Below are 14046 nucleotides of genomic sequence, written 5' to 3' on the forward strand. Positions count from 1 at the left end.
AACCAGTTAATCCCAAAGGAAATCAACCCTAAATATTCTTGGAAGCACTGTTGCTGAAGCTGAAGCTCCAATACTTTGGCCACCTGATGCAAAGAGCTGACTCATTGGAAAAGACCCTGATGCTGGGAAAGATTGAAGGTAGGAGGGGAGGGGGGTGACAGAGAACCAGATGGTTGGATGGCATCAACGACTTGATGGACATGAGTTTGAGCAAGTTCCAGGAGATGGTGATGAACAGGGAAGCCTGGCATGCTGCAGTCCATGGGGTCACAAAGATCACACTCAGACACCACTAAGCAACTGAACAACAACACCACTACATAATAACAACAATGGCATCAAGAATAATACAAAAGCTAGCACTTTACATAACAGGGAGTTATTGCTTAATGAAAACAGGGTTTCAGTTTGGGATGATGATAAAGTTCTGAGGATGAATGGTGGTGATGGCTGCACAACACTGTGAATGTACTGAATGCCTCTGAATCGTTCACTTGAGAATAGTTCAAATGATAAATTTTATGCTATGTGTTTTTTACCACAATGAAAAAAATGTAAAAATAAAATCACTGACTTCCAGTTTCAAGTCTAGCACATAAGAACCTCAGAAGTTGTCACTATGCCAACAGAAAGTAAAAAGCAAAAAAATCAACATCTCTTCTCAGGACTGTAAGAGAAATGAGGTCACAGGGAAAATTTCAGCCCTCAGAATTGAAGAGACAGGCAGATACAGAAAGTTAGACTTACTGGAGCAGAAACCGCCGCAGAAACCTTAGGTAGGAAAACATGAACTATAATCGACAGATAGAGACTCCACCTGGATAAGACTGACAGATACAAACTCCAGTGGAATCTAGTCATCAGGGGACCCCTCACTTTTGTGAACTTCACCTCTGGGAGCTTGACCAAGCTTTCCCAGTAAATACTGGAATTTCAGTGAATGTGAGAGAGAAATTCCTTAATGCATCTGACAGGGCAAGAGGAAATATATGGTATTTTTAAATATGCTAGAGCATTCTGTTCTTCTTAAAAAGACCTGCCTTCAAGAGAAACTGTTTTACCAGAGCCTAACCTATTGGGGTTTTGTCAGAGCCTAATTGGCCTGGGGGAAGGAAAATACCCAACTCCAGTCCTCTCTACCCATTCTGCCCCATCTAAGGTAGGGAAAAACTGAGACATGCTTATGAAGCTCACAGCCCAGAGATGCAGGCTCACTAGAAGACTGAGACCCATTCATAAGACTGTGGAATGCTTCCCCTCATCCTATACCTTATCACTACTTCACTAAAAACCTGTTTACCAGAGTTCCTTTTATGCAGGTTGGCTTTCAACCAAAAAAACTACAAGGCATACTAAAAGGCAAAAACACAGTTTGATGAGACAGACAAAACATCAGAACCAGACTCAGAAAGAGCAGGGATGTTGGTAAGACCAGACTGGGAACACAAAATAACTTTGATTAATATGCTAAGGGTTCTAATGGGAAAAGTAGACAATCTGCGAGAATAGATGGGCAATGTAAGCAAAGAGATGGAAATTCTAAGAAAGAATGAAACAGAAATGTTAGAGATTAAAAAGTCTGTAACAGAGAAATGCAAATCAAAACCACAATGAGGGACCATTACACGCCAGTCAGGATGGCTGCTATCCAAAAGTCTACAAGCAATAAATGCTGGAGAGGGTGTGGAGAAAAGGGAACCCTCTTACACTGTTGGTGGGAATGCAAACTAGTACAGCCGCTATGGAAAACAGTGTGGAGATTCCTTAAAAAACTGGAAATAGAACTGCCATATGACCCAGCAATCCCACTTCTGGGCATACACACCGAGGAAACCAGATCTGAAAGAGACACGTGCACCCCAATGTTCATCGCAGCACTGTTTATCATAGCCAGGACATGGAAGCAACCTAGATGCCCATCAGCAGACGAATGAATAAGGAAGCTGTGGTACACATACACCATGGAATATTACTCAGCCATTAAAAAGAATTCATTTGAATCAGTTCTAATGAGATGGATGAAACTGGAGCCCATTATACAGAGTGAAGTAAGCCAGAAAGATAAAGACCATTACAGTATACTAACACATATATATGGAATTTAGAAAGATGGCAACGATAACCCTATATGCAAAACAGAAAAAGAGACACAGATGTATAGAACAGACTTTTGGACTCTGTGGGAGAAGGTGAGGGTGGGATGTTTCAAGAGAACAGCATCAAAACATGTATATTATCTAGGGTGAAACAGATCACCAGCCCAGGTTGGATGCATGAGACAAGTGCTCGGACCTGGTACACTGGGAAGACCCAGAGGGATCAGGTGGAGAGGGAGGTGGGAGGGGGGATCGGGATGGGGAATACATGTATATCCATGGCTGATTCATGTCAATGTATGACAAAAACCACTACAATATTGTGAAGTAATTAGCCTCCAACTAATTAAAAAAAAAAAAGTCTGTAACAGAAATCAAGTGGCCTCGGCCCTCCATGAAGACTCACAACATGAGAAACTTCCCAAATACAGCAAAAGGGTTCAGATAGAGGGCAACCCGAAATAAAATGTCTGTTCCACATATCATGTGGGTTCAGGCTGGACCAACTCAGACACTTCTCACCCTTCTCCTGACAGATGCTAGAAGGGCTGAATCAGAAGATGGAGGTATTGCCTTGACCTTGATTTTCCTTCACCCAGTTTAAGTTCATGTTCACAGTGTTCAGAAGAGGCTCAGTAAGCCCAGCCTAGTAGGTAACCTAAGGACAGAGGCAAAAAGAGTTTTAATAATTGCCCTATCTTTCCCTGTTCCTTTTTCCAGTCAGCTCACTCTGCCTTCTGCTGAGCTTTGAAGTGTATCACAAAGGCCAGAGCTGATTTACTCCTGAGCATCCATCCAGTCCAGCTCTCAACCCAATTAACAAGTGCTTTGCCCTGGGACTGGGCAGGCGGGTGCTGCTAGGATATTATTACTCAGATCTCCAGCCAGGCTCTTAAGAGAAGAGCGGCCTTTGCATCCAGAGGCAGCAGACACATCTTTCTAAGGGAGATGAGGATGGTGTATAGAGGTCTGAGGAAACCCAAGGGGTCATCCAACCCAGAAGGGAGGCTGAGGTCAAGGAAGACTTCCTAATCAGAAAACCCAACATGTCTGATGACTCTAGAAGAAAGAGTAGGAATTAACTCCATTGTGAAGGAAAACGTATTCCAGTCAAAGTACCTGTGTGTGCAGAGTTCCTGAGGTGTGAGAGGGCAAAATATACTCAAGGAATAAGCCCTGGGAGAGAGCTCAGAAATCGAGTCAATAAGTGGCTTATCACTTCGTAGTGCATCTCAGACCCCATGGGGACCTGGTGAGTGCTACCTTAGATTTGAGCTCATATGCACACACACAGAAACTGACATCCACTGTCCCAGGATCTCCAGTTAAGAATTCTTTATGTAAAGTCAATTCTTCATTCACAGATGCCCAAACAGGCCAAGAGAATGTCAAGGTGGCAGTCACAGCAAAGCATTGCCCCTGCAGCAGTATTTTCTTTGGTCTCTCTTGTTCAGACTGGAAACTCACCTTAAGTGACTAATGATCTTTATTTCAAAGCAAAGCAGGTGAAAGCTGACTACAAGCTTGGCAAGCATGGAGACAGCTTGACAACTGATGTGCTTCACTGCGGGGTAATTAAGTGCCAAGTCAGATTTTTCTGAGAAGCCCCAAACACCACAATAGCCAGTCTCTTCTCTGAGGCAATTGGTTTTCTTCATATAGGGAAGCTCAAATCCCCTCCTTATGGCAAGGGGTTGGGGGTAGGCAGGGCATGTTGCTGAATAAGCTTAGATATAAATATTCTGGAGCTTGTCTGGGAATGAACTCAGGGTGTCATCATTCAAGGTGCAGATTTTCAGTCAATCCATAAGCCCCAGTCTAGCCACTACCATGCCCTCACTTTTTCCTATACTGTGGCCACTAAATCTGGCCCTCTCAGATTCAGTTTCTGTAGAGTATTCGATCCCGGGTATCCTCTGAGGGGTAAGTGCCTGACTGCAATGGGTCAAAATACCCCACAAGCAGAGACTTTGGGTCAATCCTCTGCCTCATCTCCACTCCCTCCACTACCTGGTTCTCCCAGCTCCTGAGCCTTCCGGGGTTCCAGGGTGAATGGGCTGTTCCTGGATACACGCCCCTGCTTAGGTAGGATGGTTGACTCTTCTCCATTTTGCTAAATCATTTGCCACTCCCCAACCAAGTTACTGTCTCCAATATGCTGTCTCAGGGTTGGAACTGTCTCCTGGGTTCATCAAAGATAGACAGGGTGCTTGCACGTGCTCCCTGTGGTCTGGAATGGCTTTTATATTTTATAAAAAGAGCATAGACACAAGGCTCAGCTACTCTTAAATATGCTTAACAATACTGAACTGCACACTGAAGAATGGGTGAAGATGCTAAATTTAATGTTATGTGTTCTTTTGCCAAAATTAAAACCAAAACAAAACTCAGCCATCTTAAAAACAGAAGTCTCCTGTTCAGTTTTCTATGAATTTTGAAAAACAAAAACAACAAGCCATTTCCTTGAATATCTACTTACGTGTAGAATGTGGATATTTTTATTCCTTCTATACAATTTATTCCCTGTAGGGAATATCTAAAGCTGTGGTTCTCAAAGTGTGGTCTTCAGACCAGCTACATCAGCACCACCCAGAAATTTGTTGAAATGCAAATTCTCTGGTTCTACCATGGACAGAAACTCTACAGTCTGTGTTTTAAAAGCCTCTCCACAACTAAATACTGAGTGTTAGCTTTGTGACTGTTGATACATAGTTAAATTGTAAGAATCACTCATCTAGAGCAATATGGGGGGAAAGAATAAAATTAAGCATAGGTTGAACATCAAAGGGAGGATCTAACTCCATCACATGGAGAAAAGGTAAAGGAAATCCTGAAAGTGGGGTAGCAGGTAATTCATAGAGTGGCAACCATGTGTCAGGTACCATGCTTGCCCATTTACACACTTATTTAATCTTCAGCTTCCTTGAAAAGAAAGAATAATTCCCCCATTTTGCAGATAAGAAAACTGAGGCTTAAGGAAGGTAACTTAGGTACTCAAAAAGAAATCTTCCTGATTTCTTTGGTCTTTCTCTTTATTTTCCACATCTCCCTCTTTTAAAATTAACCCCAACAATGAGAATATCTCTGGATATGGGAGACAGAGAAAACCAATAACCCTATCCATCCTTCAAGGCAGAACTCAAATGTCACCTCTTTTGGGAAGTCTTCCAGGACTACTTTGCTCAAAGTTAACCTTCCCATAGCTCTTTGCACTTACTTATTTCAGAGTATCTTATATACCTTATTGTAGAAGTTCTCAAATCTTTGGTCCCAGGATCCCTTAGGAATTATTGACATTCATAGCAAATGAACCTTCACCTAAACCCCACAACTTACACAAAAATTAACTCAAAATGTATGAAAGATTGGATATAAAATATTACACTACAAAACTTTTAGAGAGAAAAAAAAGAAAATCTTGAGGACCTAGGGTTGAGTAAAGAGTTCTTAGATTTAACACCAAAAACATGATCCACAAAGAAAAAAAAAAAGATAAATTGGATCATTCAAAATGAAAACCTTTTGTTCTAAGAAAGAGACTGTGAAGGGGATAAAAACACTAGAAGAAAATATTTGCTGATCACATAACTGACAAGGGCCTGGTATGTAGAATACATAAAAGAACTCTTGAAACTCCAAAGTGAAAACAAACAATCCAACCAATTAGAAAATGGGCAAAAGACATGAACAGATATAGCAATGAAAAGGATATACAGGCATGTGAAAAGCTCCTTCGTGGATCATAGCCTTGTCGTGGCAAAGGGGCTTGCATAACTCAATGAAGCTATGAGCCATGCCATGCGGGGCCACCCAAGACAGTACCAGACTACCTTACCTGTGTCCTGAGAAACCTGTATGCAGGACAAGAAGCAACAGTTAGAATCAGACATGGAACAACAGACTAGTTCAAAACTGAGAAAGAAGCATGAGAAGGGTATATATTGTCACTCTGATTATTTAACTTATATGCAGAGTATATCATTTGAAATGCTGGACTGGATGAATCACAAACTGGAATCAAGATTGCCAGGAGAAATATCAACAACCTCAGATATGCAGATGATACCACTCTATGGAAGAAAGTGAAGAGTAACTGGAGCCTCTTGATGAAGGTGAAAGAGGAGAGAAAAAGCTGGCTTAAAACTCAACATTCAAAAATTTAAGATCATGGCATCCGGTCCTACCATTTCATGGCAAATAGAAAGGGGAAAAGTGGAAGCAGTGACATTTTATTTTCTTGGGCTCCAAAATCATTGTGATCAGGGATTGCAGGCATGAAAAATAACGCTTGCTCCTTGGAAGAAAAGCAATGACCAACCTAGACAGGGTATTAAAAAGCAGAGACATCACTTTGCTGACAAAGATGCCTGTAGTCAAAGCTATGATTTTTCCAGTAGTCACGTATGGATGTAAGAACTGAATGTAAAGGCTGAAAGCTAAAGAATTGATGTTTTTGAATTGTGGTGCTGGAGAAGACTCTTGAGAGTCCTTTGGACAGCAAGGAGATAAAGCCAGTCAATCCTAAAAGAAATCAACCCTGAATATTCATTGGAAAGAGTGATGCTGAAGCTGAAGCTCCAATACTTTGGCCACCTGATGCGAAGAGCAGCCTCATTGGAAAAGACCCTGATGCTGTTGCCAAAATCTTGGGTCCCTGTCCACCAATGCCAAATTGAAATATGGAGACAGAGTTTGGAGGAAATAGAAAAGAATAGCTTTATTATTTTTACCAGGCAAAAGGGAAACATCTCAGGCTAACACCTCAAGAACTGTGCCCTCCTTTCTCAGGAAAAGGAAGAGGTTTTATATCCTCTTGAAGGTCTGGCTTAATTTTCTCTCCTGCAAAATTTCTAAATGGCCACAGCTGGCATCAGGCAACTCAGCAACTAGGTCTTGTGTCCCTGAGGCTATTGGCCCATGACCTTCTTTCCAAAATGCAGAATGCTACAAGAGAGTGTAGGGGAAAAGTATGCCAGGGGCAGAGTATAATCTATATGGAGTCAGAGAGTAATTAGCTCTGTGAAGGACAAGTCCAGCTACAAGTATTTGTTTGTAGTAACAGTTAAAGAATAACCAAGATTGTTTAACTCTTGTAGGCCTGATTGAAAGGTATGTGCCAAAGATTGTTCACTCATTTATGTTTTGCTGCAAAAAATTTCCCCCGTTAGTTATTGCCTCTGTACCAATGGAGGAAAGGAAACAGGCATTGTTCTTGTCTGGCTGCAGACAAAAGCCAGCTTTGCTCCATTTGACAAACATCAGCTGCCTGGCCCATCTATCTCCTACATCAATGCTGAGAAAGATTGGAGGCAAAAGGAGAAAGGGGCAGCAGAGAATGAGATGGTTGGATGGCATCACTGACTCAATGGACATGAATTTGCACAAATTCTGGAAGATAGTGAAGGACAGGAAAGCCTGGTGTGCTGCAATCTATGGGGTGGCAACGAGTCGGACATAACTTAGGGAAGGAACAACAACATGTGAAGGTATTTTCAACATTATTACCATCAGGAAATACAACTTAATATCACAATGAAATATCCCTACACAACTATCAGAATGGCTAAAATAAAAAATACTGATGACACTATATGCTGGTAAGGGATGCAGAGAAATCAGATCACTCATAAATTCCCGGTAGGAATGTAAATGGTACAGCCACTCAGGAAAAGTTGCAGTGACTTGTTACAAAATTAAGCATGTGCTTACCATACCACCCAGTAACTGTACTTTGGGGCATTTATTCATACAAAAGTTTGTACATGAATTATGAACATTCAGGTACTTTATTCATAATAAAGTAGCTTTATTCATCAAGCAACTTTATTCATAATAGCCAGAAATCAGAAACAACCCTAATGTAGAACAATTAAACAAATGGTGGCACATCTGTGCCTGGAACAGTCCTAGGCTGTAGCAGGAAACACACTATTAACACTTGCAACTACATGGATAGGTTGCAAAGGAATTATACTGAGAAGACCAACCTCAAAATGTTACATAATATAAATGAAATTTTCCATTTATATAATATTCTTGAACTGACAAAATTATAGAGTCGGAGAATAGGGGTTAGGGAGGGGAGGGAAGGAGGTGGCTGTGTCTACAAAAGGGCACTGAGGCACCCTTGTCATGGAACTGTTCTGTATCTTGACTCTGGGGGTGGTTACACAAATCTACACACATGACAGAGCTGCACAGTATTGAACACACTCACAAATACAAGGAAAATGGGTGAAATCTGGAAAAGAGGGGTGCTGGGGCCAGTTTCCTGTTTGTGATATTGTACTAAAGTTATGCAAGACATTACCATTCAGGGAAACTGGAAGAAGGGTACTCAGATCTCGCCATATTATTTCCTATGATTGCATGTGAACCTACAATGACCTCAAAATGAAAAGTTTAAAAAAAGAACTGAAGGCCATAGGAGACTTTTATTTAGGCTCTGCGGTGCTGTGCTTAATCGTGTCTGACTTTGTGTGACCCCGTGGACTATAGCCCGCCAGGCTTCTCTATCCATGGGGATTCTCCAGGCAAGAATACTGGAGTGGGTTGCCATTTCCTCCTCCAGGGGATTTTCCCAACCCAGGGATCCAACCCAGGTCTCTTACATTGCAGGCAGATTCTTTACCATCTTGAGCCACCAGGGAAACACTATTTAGGTTGTATTACCAAATTTGAAATTAAAATGGGGACATTTTAACAGTATTTATTTAGTGACTTATCTTTGAAACAATAATATGCATAAATTTAAAATGTATAAATACTTAACAAAACATTTTTGTAAAAAACAGGTATATTTTCATTGAGAAGAATGACCATATTTTACAAGTTGGCAAACTTCTTAAAAGTCTAACTTAACAGACAACTGGATTCTCATGTCCATTTCTATATGCTGTAATATCACACATCATGCAGCTTCTGGAAAATTCCACGGTACACACATGGAAAATTGAGAGTAAAAGGGGCAAACAGAGTCAGTATTCTTATGAAAATAATACAGATCCCCTAAAAGGGTCTCAGGGACCACAGCTGAGAGACTCCTGCACTAGTGCGACACATGTGTTCCTGCGTGGAAAGAGGACCAGAGAAACGTCTTCATCTCTCTGTCCAAGCACCTTGCACGGCGACTGGCACAAGGCTGACACTGAATGACTATTTGATGAACCAATGGAATGGTAACAATTTATTAGCCCTGCAGGGCGGGGGATGGCGGGGTGGGGAAGAGAGGAGGGGAAGGAGAGAGGAGGAGGGCAGGCGGCAGATAGCACCAATCTGGTTGACGGTGCATTACTGCAGACTTTCAGCTGAGTCAGAGTAAAGGTCAGCATGTCCTGGTGTCGCTTGGCCCCACGGAACAAACATTGCTCTGAGAAATCAGTTGGCTCCCGGAGCATGAAACCTGGGTCTGCAGTGACTGACTGGTCTTTTGAGAAAGGTCTCGCAGTGTCAGTCTTGAACTTGACGTCTCTCCACGCGGCTCAGCCCCAGCATGGTGAGGAGATGGCTGAGTGGGCTGGGCAGAGACACAGTGAACGCTTCTCTCGACTTCTTTCTTCCCCTTGTGTCCCTGACTCCCTAGGTCACCCCCCAGCACCCTCAGTGGCCGGTCTCTGCCCACTCGGACCACAGCTGCTCTGGGGAGAGGAAATCAGCTTCTAGTCACCAGGCTGCCAATTGTTCTCAGTCTCATCCAAGGTATTCACCAAAGCACAGTTTATCAGGGAACATAGAAAAGGCAGAGGCTGGCTTAAAACTGCCTTTGAAAAATGGTTTTTGGTATCTGCTTTGTGCCAGACACTCAATCAGATGGTGGGATGGTTTCGGATGATGACACTTGCCCCCACTTCAAGGAGCCCCTGCTCTAGTGGGGAAATGACTTGACTCCACACTGGCTGGGAACAGGGACTCTGAAGTGAGACGAGTTCCTGGTGAGGAGGTTATCACCTCTCATAGGATCAGGGAGAGAGGTGGATTGTGTCCTTGAAAGGAAAGAGAAGATTGTTGCCGGGCAGGTGGAGGAATAGCACACCAGAAGGCACTGTATTAGGGAAGATGGTCAACGGAGATCAAGCCAACCTCAGGGAACAGTGGAATAAGTAAAATGAAAGTCTATCTCTTTCTATCATCACAATCTAGGCTGAAGTGGTCTTCTGGCCCCAACAGTGACCCCACAGGGTCAGGGACCCAGGCCTATCCCTCCTGATGTCCCCCACACCTGAGGCCTGGCCCTCATCTGTTTTGTGGTTCAGAACCATCAAGTCAGCCACTGGGAGTGCCCAAGCAGAAGGCTAGGCATGCTCCTTCCTTCTGAAGGCACAATTTGGAAGTTGCCCACTTTACTTCCCATTTGCCAGAGCATAGTTGCAAGGGAGGCTGGGAAATGCAATTTTAAAATGCAAGCGTCTATTGCTCTATAAGAAATTGGGAGATAACTAGAGGTTCCTGCCCCAAGCACAGAGGTGAGAAAGTGGAGGGAGGTTTGAGAAGCCAATAACTAGGTGTGTTTAGAAGTTTCAGGACAGAGCAGGAAACACAGTAGGAAAGGTAGGTTTGAGTCACAAGTTGGAAAGAGGCCACTTCATTCTGCAAGTCAGGGGTTTCAAACTTGAGCTCACAGCAGCATCACCCTTGTTGGAGCTTAGCCCCTCTTCCAGGGTGTCTGATTTAGTAGGTCTGCAGAGGAGTCTGAAAATGTACATTTCCAACCAGTTCAAGGGGATGCTGGCACTGCTGGTTCAAGAACTTTGGTAAATGTGGAGCCACGGTAAGTCTAAAGAGAAGAAGAGCAAAAGAAGAGCAGGAAGAGCAAGTCTGTATTTCAGAAAGCTGATTCTGTTACAGTGACAGGGAACAAGCTGTACCAGAACTTCCCAGAGCACTCGAGCTTCTCACCCTCTTGATCCTTAATGTTCCTGAGAAATTTCACTCAAGAAAAATGGAGATGATAAAGAGCCTGCAAAGCAGAGTTCATGGAACTCCAGTGCCCAAGGGCCACTCCCACACCTAAGTTTTTCCATCAATAATAATAATGAGGACCATTTACGTACCCAGGTTGCCAGATGAGACAGATCAAACAGTTGGACAATATCCCAAGGCGGTAGGGATTCGCTCTCACCTATTCCATAGCTTGAAGAGAAAATTGATACAACTCTTGAAAGGCAGTTAACAATCAAACCAGAATTCTAAATGCCTGTACTCTTTGACCCAATGGTTCCATTTCCAGGAATTGAGCATATAGATATACTCATGTCTATGTGCAAAAGACAGGTTATTTAACGCTCATTGTACTGGCAAGAGATGGGAAACAATCTGAATATCACTCACAGAAGGCTGGTTAAATAACCCATGGAGCATCTAAAAATGGAATAATGGCAACCCTTAAAAGTAACAAGTTAGGGCTTTCCTGGTGGCTCAGTGGCAAAGAATCCACCTATCAATGCAGGAGACATGGGTTCAATCCCTGCTCTGGGAAGACCCCACAAGCCATGCGGCAACTAAGCCTGTGTGCCATAACTACTGACCCTGTGGTCTAGAGCCTGTGAGCTGAAACAAGAGAAGCCACCACAACGAGGAGCCCATGCATTGCAACTAGAGAGTAGTCTCCCCTACTCGACAAAACTATAGAAAAGCCGGGGCAGCAATGAAGACCCAAATAAAAAAATAATTAAAAAAATAACAGATCTTAGAAGCCAGTTTAGAATAATCACATAGACAGAGATAAAATATATGTCTCAGTGTGTGTGTCAAGGGGCAGAACACACACACTGAGACATATATTTTATCTCTGTCTACCTGTGATTATTCTAAACTGGCTTATAGATCTACATTTGTATACGTGTCTATATGCTATGGGCTTCCCTGGTGGCTCAGATGGTAAAGTATCTGCCTGCAATGCAGGAGACCTGGGTTTGATCCCTGGGTCAGAAAGATCCCCTGGAGAAGGAAATGGCAACCCACTCCAGTACTCTTGCCTGGAAAATTCCACAGATGGAGGAACCTGGTAGGCTACAGTCCATGGGGTTGCGAAGAATTGGACACAACTGAGGGACTTCACTTTCCTTTTTCACTACAAGCTTATATATGCAGAGGACGTTTCTGAAAGGCTTTCAAGAAACAGTCTGCCTCTCAGGATAGGAATTGGAATGCAAGTCCAGGTTGGGAAGGAAACTTACTTTTCACTGTAACCTTTTTTGTTTGACTATTTCAACCCTGCATATGCATTATTTATCTAAGTAAATAAACATAGAAGAATTGCCATGTTTTATTTCACTAAATCTTCAGAAAACCTGGAAAGAAAGTACTCTCATTATTCACAAGGTATAGGGAGGTTACAACATTTGGGGAAGGGGCAGAGGGGGAATGGAAGGACTTCCTTTGTAAGGTTTACCAATTTCCATGGTGTAAATACTTCCCCTGGCTGATTTCCAGCTGCCACCCTGACATTACTGAGCAGAGCTTGGGAGAAATGTGCACGAACAGCTCTCATGAGCCTTGAGAAAATAGCTCCAGAACAGCCTTGTGGGGGAACCTGCACCCCCAAATCAGGCACCATTGACTCTTCCCACTTCATACCTGAAGGGATTATTTTACAACAAAACAAATGTAAGCAAGTAAGTCATTTCAGGACCTAAGAGCAGCTTCCAGGGATCTTTATAGACACTAGGGCATTTACTTACAGTATAAACAACCTGCCTTGCACTAAATTTGAAACAGAAACCCAGAAATTAAAATTAAGCATCTGGGTTTTATATTTGCAAATTGCTTTGCCATTCTCTTTATGAAATACTGCACACAGCTATACAAACATAAGGCAGTAAGAGAACAATAAATAAATCAGTGTTAGTATTCTGTCAACACAGCCCTACATTCTTACCAGGGCCAGCCATCTAAATTAGGAAGGCAGTTTAAAAACTTTCCCAGTGGCTTTAACGGGAGAGGGTGAGTGAGAGGATCAGATAGACTCTGGTTTGTGTTGTGTTCCAGTTCTGCCATTTGTGAGGTGCCTCAGGCAAGTCACCTCACCTCTGAGTCTCAGATTACTCATGTGTTAAGTGAGGATAGGGCCCACTATACAGATTTGTGGAGGAAAGTTTGCCAAGTTTAATAGATAAGGTTAATGTGTGGTCTACACCTGGATATAAGGCAGGGTGGTTTTCCCCATAAATTATCCCTCGGAGAAAAGTGGGAATTGCTTTGTATTTCAGTTCTTACAAAGCCTCACAGAGTCTTTTGTATTACCTAAACTATCTCAATTATTATATTTTTAAAGTTATTTTCTATGTATTTGTTTGTTCAGCTTCACCAGGTCTTAGTTGTGGCATGCGAATCTTTAGCTGCAGCATGCGAACTCCTAGCTGTGGCAGGTGGGATCTGTTTCCCTGACCAGCAGAGTCTTAGCCATTGGACCATCAAGGAAGTCCCTCTTCAATTACTTTAAACAACAAAGTATTGTTTGCAAAAGACCGATTTACAGAAGTCACCTGAAGGAAGGGGTTTAAAAAGTTTTTGACACAGATGTAGTCATTATACAAGGTGTTGACTTCATACCCCGTGTAAAGATGCAAGCCCCGTAAAAAGGACTTTAAAAAGGATGTTGTGATCACAAATATAAACCAATAGGACACGCAAAAAAAAATACTGTCCTAAGATTAAGTGAACTGGGACTTTAAGTATAAAATATCTCAGTGACAACATCATATAAAGCTCAGAAAGTTCTGGATAACAAATAAATTATATAGGAGTGAAATGTATGTCATCTAGAAAGTGAGTTGGGTGATTCAGAAACCATCTGCCCATGAAATTGTCCAGGTAAGAATACTGGAGTGGGTTGCCATTTCCTATTCCAGGGGTGATAAAGATATGAGGTCAAAGATGCACAGGATGAGATGGAATAAAGATGTTTTGTAAAGTGTCAGATTAGGGGGAAAAAACAGTATTTTTAAATTAA

The 14046-nt window shown here is 42.4% G+C and overlaps 1 protein-coding gene across 2 annotated transcripts in view; it reads right to left on the reverse strand.

The window, feature by feature from the left end:
- PDYN (prodynorphin) overlaps positions 1-14046 on the reverse strand; it is a 111486-nt gene that overhangs the window by 84038 nt on the left and 13402 nt on the right. The window lies entirely within an intron of this gene.

This window comes from Odocoileus virginianus, chromosome 9 (assembly GCF_023699985.2).
Source record: "Odocoileus virginianus isolate 20LAN1187 ecotype Illinois chromosome 9, Ovbor_1.2, whole genome shotgun sequence".
NCBI classification, from domain to species: Eukaryota; Metazoa; Chordata; class Mammalia; order Artiodactyla; family Cervidae; genus Odocoileus; species Odocoileus virginianus.